This window comes from Canis lupus, chromosome 27 (genome assembly GCF_003254725.2).
Source record: "Canis lupus dingo isolate Sandy chromosome 27, ASM325472v2, whole genome shotgun sequence".
NCBI lineage: Eukaryota > Metazoa > Chordata > Mammalia > Carnivora > Canidae > Canis > Canis lupus.
Window position 1 is genome coordinate 44,632,913 of NC_064269.1, and position 12,055 is coordinate 44,644,967.

General features: G+C 39.1%; 1 protein-coding gene and 1 long non-coding RNA gene across 42 annotated transcripts in view; one reads left to right on the plus strand and one right to left on the minus strand.

Moving 5' to 3' along the window:
- Nucleotides 1-12,055, plus strand: part of CACNA1C (calcium voltage-gated channel subunit alpha1 C) — a 746,601-nt gene that overhangs the window by 390,971 nt on the left and 343,575 nt on the right. The gene's annotated exons all lie outside the window — the stretch shown is intronic.
- The window catches only part of LOC112668983 (uncharacterized), a 28,528-nt gene that overhangs the window by 12,994 nt on the left and 3,479 nt on the right, over nt 1-12,055 (minus strand). Inside the window, exons 2-3 of one of the 3 annotated variants that reach the window (XR_007406404.1) lie at nt 10,417-10,626; nt 9,635-9,727 (exon numbers count right to left, since the gene is read on the minus strand). This is a non-coding gene — a long non-coding RNA (uncharacterized LOC112668983). Of the gene's footprint in view, nt 1-9,634; nt 9,728-10,266; nt 10,627-12,055 lie in introns of those variants that run through there. The other 2 variants (XR_003141982.3, XR_007406403.1) reach the window with 2 other exon arrangements.

Genomic DNA, 12,055 nt, shown 5'->3' on the forward strand with positions numbered 1-12,055 from the left:
CACCAAGATCAATGGTGAAGCTAAGCAGTCCTTCCCAATGTTCGGGCCTGCCATCAAGTAGGCTGTCAACCCTGTAGACTCACCTTGTCTCTTTAGTAAGCACACAGAAAACTTTTGGGGTGTGTTGCCATAAAAATGATGGCGTCTTCCTTATAGTCCCTTCCTTAGACTTTCTTATGCAACCTGCCTCTTTCCGGAGTGCTGGGATGCAACAGGGAGGTTTCTTAAATTAATCCTGTCAAAATAGCCTTCGAGTTCTTTTGGAACAGGGATTTTTCTTTCTTTCTTTCTTTCTTTCTTTCTTTCTTTCTTTCTTTCTTTCTTTCTTCTTCTTTTTTTTTTTATCTCACAAGACACAAACTGTTCAAGGGAAGAACTGGGAACAAAGACAGCTCAAGAGGACTGGAGGGAGTTGGAGAGCATTTAGAGGAGAGAGTGGAAATGATTGATGGGCTGGGAAGTGGGACCGCAGCAGAGAGGTGAGAGGCAGGGGGTGACTTAACTGGGAGAAGAGCAGGCTGACAGGTGACCTAGTAGCAGGCTTCAAGTTGGTGAAGGGTTAGGATGTGAAGGCTGGCAATTAGCTGGCTCCCCATCACCACCAGAGAAGAAAAGACAGTTAAAGAGAGGGGAAGGGAAGCATGAAGCTACCAGAGGAAACCCTGACCACAGAGTGTGGTGAATACAGCAAGAAGTTGGGTCATGGGGTCCCCCACCTGGCACCTGCTCCCACGAGCCAGGCCCTGGGTGGTGCAGGTGCTGAAATGTCTAGCTCTGAGGCTCCCAGTCACTAGTGCTCCAATCAGCACTTGGACAGCAGCATCCACATCTCTGTGTTCAGAATGCAGTTTCCTCGGTCCCACCTAGATTCCTGGGTTCAGAATGTCTGGGTGGGAAGTCCAGGAGTCTGTTTTTAACAAATTCTCCCAGAGGAGTCTTAGGAGAGTCATTGAGAACCAAGGCTGGTATATGGAGAAAGAGAAAACACCTCCCCAAATTCCTCCTTTCCCCTTCAGCATCCAGCAAGGTGTTTCACCACCCATGGGAGCCTTGATGCCTCTCCTTAGGCATAGGCATGAAGCTGCTGCAGGAAATGCTCATCCCACCTTTTGTTCCTGACTTCACTAGCAGGGACCAGGGTCCTGGGTGACAGCTTTGTGGAGTCAGCCAGCGCTGAGGAGTCCCAGAAAATGCCATCCCTGCCCTGGTGGGGCTGGAGTGCAAAGAGGCTGGGAGTTAAGAGACTATCCATTTCACTCATAAGCAGGTCATTTTTCCTCTCCTGGTCTGGTGTCCTCTGGAAATGGAAGAGGATTTAGTTGATCCCCAAAGTTTTTCAGGTATTCCCTTCTGTCTACATTGGTTGTTTGAGGGATTGGATCTCACAAAGAGCTCCTGAAGAATGTACAATCTTAGGTCCAGTGCAGTATCTCAGAGTGCAGGAATAGTTCAAACTTGGTGATTTTTTTCTTTTTATATAATGTGCACTGGGGAGTTGGGACAAATGAAGAAGCATATATGCCTATCCTCAGTTAACTTGGCTCATGTGTGAGGCTGCTGCTTGCCACATGTGACTACAGACACCCATTTCTTTCACTTGGAGGCAGCATACCAAACTACAGATCCTGTTCTTTGGCCTTGGAACAGTTTTTTGTATATTTTTTAATGTGGAGCCTGTAATCAAAGACTACCATTCATAGGAATGTTGCAGGGAGGAATCATTATTATTTCATGGCCTTATTTGCTTTATCCCTATTGAGATAGGCCCGAAAGACTACAGTGGTATTAAAAAACAAAAAAGCTCCAATGGCAATTAAGTAATTATTAACTTTGCTTCTAAGGCATTGGAGACCCTGGTACTTAAAAAAATAATAATGATGTTTTGGTATAAGAAAAATTTCTAGTTGTCTACCCCAGCATCTAGTCCAGCCTTCCTCCATAGTAACTGAACTTTGATTTTCACCTGGGCACATTGCTACCTAGACTAAAAAGACTGGATTTTCTACTCTCCTATAAGACTTGGTGGCAATTTCTGGCCAATGAGAGATGTAAACTAAAATACTGTATGCTCTAATTTAATAAAACCTCCTTAAAGGAGAGAGATGAGCCTTTTTTCTTCCTCCTTTCCTCTTTCCTGTTTCCTGGAATGCAGTTGTAATGGCTGGAATTCTAGCAGCCACAATAGACTATACAATGGAAGCAAAGGGTTGGTGATGGCTAAACAAGTCTCGATGACCATGAATCTGTCATCCCAGCCCATCTTTCTTTAGACAGAGGCTTGAGAGAAAAATAAAGCCACTATTATTTTTTTTTCATTTATGCAGCTGAAAAAGACACAGGAAAAAACACAGATTTTAAAGTCAGACTGGGTGTGACTTCCAGCTCTGCCTCTGATTAATCATGATCTTGACCAAGTTATCCTCTTGATTTTCAATTTCTTCATTTGCAAATTAGAATAATAATCTCTCCCTCACAGACCATTCATAGATATTAGCTATCATATTTATAAGGTGTCTTATTTAGTACCTAGCACATTGTAGTGCTTAAAAGTGGTGGCTGTGTGTGTGTATGTGTGTGTGTGTGTGTGTGTGTGTGTGCATGTGCGTCCATCTGGCCCAGACACTGTGCTATGCTCTGTGGGTATATAGATAAATATAGTGTGCCCCTGCCTTCACTCACAGGCTTGGGGGAGTATCTTAGTGTCACACAGGGGCCTAGTCACAAAGCATGCACCTGTCTACATGCCATGATGCAGACTTGGGTGATTAAGATCTGTTGTGCACATCAGAAATTGAAGGGTTCTCTCTTAGAGTGGGGCTTTTGGCCTTTGCTCCCTCAAACTTGCCACTTGGCATTCCCTTCCCATTCCTTTACTCCTCTGAATCCTGCCTACTTTTGTGGCCATCAATATCCTCTCTCTTCCACAGAGCCATCTAAGCTATTGCAGCCATTCCTTTACATTTTACTAAATTTATCTCAGTAAATACAGCACAGTTCAGGGCTTACCATACTCTCCTAATAGGTGTGTGTGTGTGTGTGTGTGTGTGTGTGTGTGTATTTGCATGCATGTGCATGTGTGTGCACAAGGGTGGGTGTACTTGTACATGTACGTGTGCACCCATCCTTTCCAGCTGGACTATAAACTTAAAGGCAGAGACCATGTTTTAGAATATTTTTTATGTGGAATATGTAGTAGGTGCTGAGTATTGTCGCTGAGAAAGCAGAGTTTGACAGGTTAAAAAATTTTTTCCCTGAAAGCTATTTCAGGCTTATGGTCTGGTCCTTCTCCATCTCCTGTGACTACAGACTGTGTGATGAGGCAGAAAAGGAAAGAGTGAGGAGAATGAGAGATGATGTGGCTCAGAGGTGAACGCATCACCTGACCCAGGCTCTGAGCCCAGTGGCTAGGGCAACTTTGCTAGGCAGACTCGGGGGAGATTTTCTCCTGCCCAGGTGCAAACCAGATGATAAGAGATGGTTTCTCACTCTAAGGAAATCTCCACATAAAAATTATCTTCATCAAAACCCTCCCAGTGGCTGTAACATGCTGTTAGTCATATGTGATAATGGCCCAGGGGTGAGTAGGTGTCAGGCATCTAAGATGAACTGTCTCTTTCTATCTGGAGTGAACTCTTGAATTCCCATATATTCGAATTTCAGCTCTCAGAGGGCCATGACCCTCACCCTCAGAGCCACCCCTGACTTTTCTTGCCCCTTGTCACACCCTCTCCCTGGAGAGCTCATAGCTTTGCCTACCCTCAGGAGTTCCCTGTGAGGATCAGGAGACACTCTGCCTTGCAGGATTTCCAGCTCTAGAAATCCACCTTAGCTGATCTGATAATACACTGGGAAGATCTTGAAAAACTCCAGATAGAATTATCCCTCCCCTACCCTATGTCATTCTTATGTTTTTATAAATCCCACATTATTTTGACCTGGCTCGACTACTGCCATCATCCATTCCCAATAACTTAGCAACCTGTGCTAATAAAGCCAATTAGGGCTGTCAGAGGGAATGTGTATTGTGTGGCTCCTCCTCATCCCTTCTCAGTGAAGTCTTTCTCAGGCTGCTAGGATGCTCAATAGAGGGGTACTTCAGAGTGCCCACTATAGGCCCCACATTAGGGTCTTCTCTCCACTCTCCCCATCTTCCTGTTTTCCAGAATTTTCTTTCTTCCCTCTTTCCTTCCCTCTGTGAAGGAATAGGTATAATGTGTATGGGGGAGGCCAAGGAAGATAACCTGGAAGTGTTCTATCAGCCTGAGAGTCCTCATCTTCCTCATCTTGGTGTGGATGAGTCCTGGGCCTCCTCCCAAGGCAGCCCTAACCCATCAGTCAGTTGCCTCAGCCCCAGGGTTCCTGCCTCTGGCATGAGTCCTCAGACCTCAATGAGAGGGGAGATCAGAGTGAAGGTGGATACCTCTCCTTGTAGCTCATTTTCTTCTGTGATCATTGTGATTCTGAAGGTCTCTACATGAATGTATATAAGAATAAAGAAAATAGATCAGAAAGATTAATGCAAAGGGGAAAATGCAACTTTTGCAGGCATCTCTGAGAGTTAGTCTGTGACTCAAGACTGTGTGGTGACAATCAAGGAACACACCTTGCTATAGGAGCACACCTGCAGCTCCTTTGGAAAAGGTTGGGAGAGATTCTGGGGGTCAGCGAGGTCCACATTATTAAAATAAGCCCATACCTGGGTGTGACAGCCTACTGCAGACTTAGCAAGGATCAAAAGAGGGAAGGAATTAAGTCATTTTGCGGAAATGTACCATGGACTGCTTGTATAAACAAAAATATGAATAATGATTTCTTAAGACAATTCATAAAATAGGTACAGAAGCAAAATAGTCTTATTTTCTGCCAAAAGTCTCATTCAACTTGAAATGGATCATTGAACACTCTTGCCATGGGTTACTGGGAGTTCCAGCTCTTAAAATGAAAGGGGAGTGGCAATGGGGACCACCATGCTGGACTCAGTTCTGAGCAAAGAGGAAGAGCTGGTTGCAGTAAGAGCATCATGGAAGAGAGCAGCTAGTCACCCTAGGGTTCCTACTCATAAACAGAATACACCCCGTAGATACCAGGAAAGATGTTGCAGAAAGTGCAGAAAAGAGAATGGTCTTAAGATTCCATGAGAGTCTCTGAAAGGGAAGATATTTATGAAGAGCAGAACAAGCAGAGGCTTGTGGAGGATGCTGAGACCAATGTCTTGCATCCTGCAGGGAGAAGGAGAATAGGATATGAGAATGGCCTATAGGCTCAAAGCACCACAACAAATGCAATTACAGAGGAATTAAACACATGCATTTACATTATCTACCTGAATTAAAGGGTTAAAGTCTGTCTTGACCAATTTTATCCTAAATAGCGGAAGAACCTCCTGATGTTTTCTTAGAGTTTTTGACAGTGATCTTAGTGAAATTATGGAATGTGCGTAGAGGGGCCAGAGAAAACAAACATTTTGATTTCCTAAAGTCTAATGGTTCTAGAATAGTAAACTTGATGTTACTCCCTGACACACTCTTAGAATAAATTCCCTAAAAGGAAGTGTATGTGTACTTTAGAATAAAATCATTAATTTTAGGAACACGCCAAATTAACTAGATTTTCTTTAGCTGTGGGATTACTAGGCCTTAGATCAAATCAATACCTAAGATAGTGTTAATTTCAATAAGGCATTTGGAACATCTGTCATGATATCTGTATGGAAAAATGTGGAAAATAGGTTTGTGATTGATTGGCCAACTCTAATCAAAGAATGTGGGTTAACAGATTGATGTCAATCTGGAGAGAAGCCTCTAGTTTAATGCAATGGTGCCGAGGCCTTGTCAACATGTCTACCATTGAAACTGGAAAAAGGAAACCTCACATTTGTTGAAGATACAGAGTTAGGAGAAATGACTAATGCCACAAGTAGAAAAAAAATATTTACAAGATCCATGCTGGCTTCTTACTTAACACAGCAGGAGACCAAACATGCTTGACAAACTTCCTAAGAATTTCCAAATAAAATACCTATAAACATACCAACAAGTTTAAAATTGCCAATCACATTATAAATTATGGAGTAGTCAAGAGCATACATCAAAGAACAAGTGGTATTCTTACCAGTGCGGCTGGATGGCTTGCGAGGCACATTCCTGGCCTGCATTCCACACATCTACCTACTGACAGTCCCCAAAGAACTGGACTGTTAGATAAGGTATAATTCAGATAGAAAAATATTATGAAACATATTAAGATTATGCAAGGCCTCAGAAAATAAACCATTCATATCTTCCTCCTGAGATAATAAATCAATTAATCCTTAATATTCAGGCAACTGAAATGAATCAAAATCAAGGACTCGAGGATAGCATAAAATGGACCAATGGTGAACTTGAAACCAATTAAATAGAGCTAGGGCATAATAATCAAGAGCACAGGCTCTGGGATCAGAGAGACCAGCAAATGAATCCTAGCTCTGCCACTTACTAATTGTGGGACTATGCAAGAGTTATTTAACCTCTGTGAATCTCACTGAAAAAGTGAGATTTCTATAAAGATTAAGTAAAAAATGTGGCTAAAGTACTTGATGCAGTTCCTGACATATAGCAAGTACCTAATAAATTTAGCTTTTATTGATCCTGTTAATTTTGTTAACTGTGGTTACAAAATAGAAATTAGAATTAATTTTAAGAATACTACATTTTGAGGAATAATTGTATACAAATTGAGCATATAATACAAGATTAAATTAATAATGACAAGGAAATAGTGAATGCTCAAAGAAATCAAGTATTACATGTATTTAAAATATATCATATATGCTTGTCTTAATTAGGGGAGCTATAACATAGTTTTGTTTTGGACTTCTTGAATTATAGAAGTTTTGTTGCATATGCATATAATAAGTGTAAAGGTTAAAAATCAGGGTTTCTTTTTTAACTTTTAAGAACACCAGGAGGTTAAAATATAGCCCATAAAACAAAAACTGAGAAAATAAATATACACAAAAATATCCAGAAGCACAAAATAAAATGGCAAAAGTAAGGTCAAACATATCAACTGTAGTAAAATATGTGAGTTAAATGTTCTTAAACTTTCAAATTTAGATTAGAAAATAAAACCCAACCATGTTGTTGTACAGACTCATGAAAGATAAATGATACAGAAAGGATAAAAATAAAATTAATTAATGATTTAGAAAACAGTCTAAGAATAGATTTGATAAATATATCAAGGAGCTATTGCTCTGAAATAAAAAATTATGTGACCTCTGGAAAGTTTAGAAATAAAAAAATAAAAATAATAAGGAAGCATAATATATACAAAGGAGATTCTAAGGTTAAGAGAATGGATGCTATTCATAGTTGTATGCTAATAAATCTAAAAATCTCAATTGCAACTTTATGGACAAATTAGTCTCAACTTTAGATCATTTGTCCAAAACACAGAAAATGATTAAAATTAAGAATTTATAGGCAGATAGCCTCTCCTCTGCTGTTCTGCTCACTGTGTATTCGATAAATTTCCATCTCCTTAAAAAAATGTATTTAGTAAAAATAGCATTATCTTGACAAAATTATCACAAAGAAGATTATAGCAATCTTACATATGTACACAGATGAAAAATAAATTGAATCCAGTGAATTCATAATTAGGTAGGATATATACAATGAACTCAATAACTATTTGATGTTAGGTAACTTATTACTTTAATGTATCACATTAGTGAATCAATTAAAAAATAATGCATAATACAATAATATCCAATATCCATTTTATTTTTTTTTAAGTTTTATTTATTCACTCATGAGAGACACACAGAGAGAGAGAGAGAGAGAGAGAGGCAGAGACACAGGCAGAGGGAGAAGCAGGCTCCATGCACCGGGAGCCCAATGTGGGACTCAATCCCGGGACTCCAGGATCACGCCCTGGGCCAAAGGCAGGTGCTAAACCACTGAGCCACCCAGGTGTCCCCCAATATCCACTTTAAATAAACTCAGTATATACTAGAAAGAGAATGATACATAACATGGTTTTTTAAAAAGTATCTAAAACCAACAGCAAACATTTAATGATGAAACTCTGGAGGCATTTGTTTTAAATCAGGAACAAGAACGATGTGCACTAGAATCATTGCTAACTAACATTGTAAAGGTCTAGGGGATGTAACAAAGCAGAAAGTAGAAAGGAAGAGATAAAAATTGTCAGTATTTGCAACCAATATGATTATAGGCTAGAAAATCTAACTAAAAATGATTAAGATTAATAAAAATCACATGGAGGTGGCTGGATATGATATAAATACTTGAAAAATTAGTAGCTTTTTAAAGTATCCAAAATTAAATACATGAGACTATATGACAAATTTAACTGAAAGATATAGAACGTAGTTTGAATAAATGGAAACATGGAAAGAGGGAACATTATGGAGATGTTCACTCAGATATTTTCAAATTAATTCATAACTAATTTTATTCAACAACCCAGGATAGTTCTGGAGGGTGGAGGTAGTGAGAAGAACACTTGACAAAAGATAGTTCTAGAATTTATCTGGAGCAATAAACAGGTAGAATTTACCAAGAAAAACATATAGAGAACACTAGTGAGGAAAGGATTCTTTCCTATATAAGAAAATGTATTACCAGCATTAAATAGAATAGTATAGGTAAAGGAATCCACAGGTAGAGCAGTGAAACAAAACAGCTAGGAAGTAAACTCTGGTTATATTTGCTGATATATAGAATAAAATTCTTGAAAACAAATGTGCCCAAAACCTTCGTGTAATGGCAACATTTTCAAAGTGGAAAACTAGAGCCCTAAAGTATTGCATCAGTTCAGAGGCAAAGGAGAAAATGCATCTGTTGTATCTGTAATGTAGCTCATACTGTATATTAGAAAACAAAATCTGTTTTCCCTTACAAAAGTAGCTTAAAATTACCTCCAATTCATGTATGGTAAAAAGAACCTTAAAATGTTTCTCAAAAAAATTGAAATAAGGCTATGTCTTATTTAGGTGCAAATATAGCTCTTAAGAATCTACTATATAATAAAGGAAGCAATAAAATCCATCTAAAGGAAGTAGATGAGTGAATGTGCTCAGTAATTAAGTATTTGGGAGAAAAATAACTTTACTTATCTACCTTATATATTCAGCCAAAACAAATTAAATAAGCATAAAAAATAATACACCATAAAGATTAGGGGAAAATGAATATTTAACTGCTCTCATAATTAGAAAGGGCTTTTTAAACATAAAGGTAATGGGAAAGATTAAGAGATTTGGTGCATAAAAATATAAAACTTTTACACAGAGAAATATTAGAGACTTTTAGAACGCAAACAGAACTTGGAAAATATTTCTTAAAATGATTGGATTAATATTTCTGTTGGATAAGGAGATCTGAGAAATCAGTAAGAAAAACACTCACACCCCTATTGAAAAATTGGGCAAAGGACATAAACAGATTCATTCGCAACTTGACTAGTAAAATCAACCTGACTAGTAAAAACAAAAATACAAATTAAAACAAGATGCCATTTTTTACTTATTGAATTGACAAAGATTTATTTTAAAACCTAGCATATGGGATCCCTGGGTGGCGCAGCGGTTTAGCGCCTGCCTTTGGCCCAGGGCGCGATCCTGGAGACCCGGGATCGAATCCCACGTCGGGCTCCCGGTGCATGGAGCCTGCTTCTCCCTCTGCCTCTGTCTCTGCCTCTCTCTCTCTCTGTATGACTATCATAAATAAATAAAAGTTAAAAAAAATAAAAATAAAAAAATAAAATAAAAAAAAATAAAACCTAGCATATTAGCCAAAGTTTTGGTGAAGTGGACTCTCACATAGAAATAAAAAAAATTATAACCTTCCTGGAAATAATTTATACAAATACTCTAGGTCTTTGAAATGTTTCTACCCTTTCACTAATAACTTTCCTTTTAGGAATCTAGGCTAAGAAAATAATTAGGTGGTGATTTATATTTATGTACAGTTTTCATTGCAACATTATGTATAATAGCAAAAAAATGGAAATAAACTAACATCAAAGTAGAATGTTTAAATAAATTGTGTTATAATTCATGTGACGAGCTAATAAAAATTATGTTTTTAAAGCTTACAAGTCAAAATGCTCATTGTACATTAATAGTAGGATATAAAACATATGGACAGCATAATAACAAAGATTAAAAGGCAAATAAATATGCATAATTTTACATTTTCTATACTGTACAAAAATAAATTCAATAATCTGTGAATAAAAGTTCTGGACCACAACTAATGAGATAAATTTATTATTAGAAATGTAAGGTTCTGCACGCAAGCTCAAAAAATAATCCTTTTCCTAACTTAATTGTTGTGTTTATGGAAAAAACCAGGGGCTTTAGTTGCCTCCACAATTGGTGATGACATTTTAACCAAAGCAGACCTGGGTCGCCTTCATGGTGGGCTGTGGTATCCAGGTGGGGGAGACAACAGTCTCCTGTCCTCTGTACAGGTCAAACCACATCTTGAGCTTGGGCTGTCCATGGTTTCAGGAGCTAAGGAGATTCCTCATCTCATCTTGGTCGCATTCAATGAGGGCAACTAGAAGAGCCATCTGGAAACCCTGTTACATAAGGGTCTATGGAGATTTTGCCTAGAGAGAAGAATATTTAGGGACAGTGTAATAGCTGATTTCAATTACATGACAGGGCTGTCACAAAGAAAAATCAGTCTAATTTGAAGGGACTTCAGGAAGCAGAACTAGTTCTTGGGGAGGAGTTAAATGGACACAATTTGAGAATAATATAGGGTAGGAGTTATAACAATTCAATGTGTGAACAAATGAGAGTTCATCTTGAAAAACGGTAAACTGCCCAGGACAACAGGGCTGAACAGCCCTCCTTGAGGAGTGATCATGAAAGACTTCATTGAGCAGAAATGGGCCTAGAAGCCATTGAAAGACCCTTCCAACAGTAAGTCTGTAGTTTCATCAATGACTGACTAGAGGCCAGACAAAAGCTTGAAAAGTAGCACAGATTCTCAGGCCAGCGGTTCTCTTTCCTATGCCACAGAATCATTTCATCTGTGAAAAACAGATTGTGAGGCCCCACCTCCAGAGTTTCTGATTCAGTTGGTCTGGGTTGGGACCTTGGAGACTGTATCTCATCAAGCTTCAGGTGATGCTGATGCTGCTGGTCCGGGGACCACACTTAGAGATCACTTAGAGTAACAAATTGTGGCATGGGGTGGGGAGGGGTTGAGCCTATAGCCTAATTATATAAAAAGCCCACCAACAATATATGGCATATGGGAGACACATGCTAAATGATAACTGACTCTCTTATCTACAACTCTTGGACTGTATTATTGAAATTTGTGGAATTAAATCACAGGCTGCTTAGAGGGCTGAATTTGTACCCTGATGATAGGACAGCCTTAACACCAGGCCAAATAAATTGAGGCAGATCACCGAAAGTCTCTAAGGGAAGCAAGTGCTGTGATTTTCTTCTATTCTTCCATTTTTAGCTGCTCTGACATGGGAAAGTTCACTGTCACTTAGAAATTCAGAAAGGAGCTATAGTATTGGTCCCAGGCTTCAGAATGGTTCACATTTGGCTTTTTAAATTTTTTCTGCCTTGCTGGATGATTGTTTATGTTTATTATTGTTTTCTTGACTCTAAAAGAAAGCCTTCCTCAGTGAAACACCTTGTCTGATGACAGCATAGTTCATGACACAAAAAACCACAGATGGGCCCCAAAAGTTTGAGGATGTCCCCAGTATCTCTGAGTCATTCTAATGAGGATGCACACCTCTTGTGATTGTCTCCATTCAAAGTGAGCCTCCTTTATTTGAGTTTTCAGCTAATTGGTCTGGGAAGGAATAGCCTTCACCCCACCCCCGACCCCCCCTGCTGCCCTCTTCCCAAGCTTCTGATATGTGGAGTGTGAGCAAACTAGCATACTGTGAGCTCAACACACTCTCAGTTGCTATGGCACTGGGGAGGAATCTGGTTCCTATAGCAACATCAGGTTGACTCAGTGCACCTTATACCACAGGCAGATCTTGAGCAGTAGCTTATTTG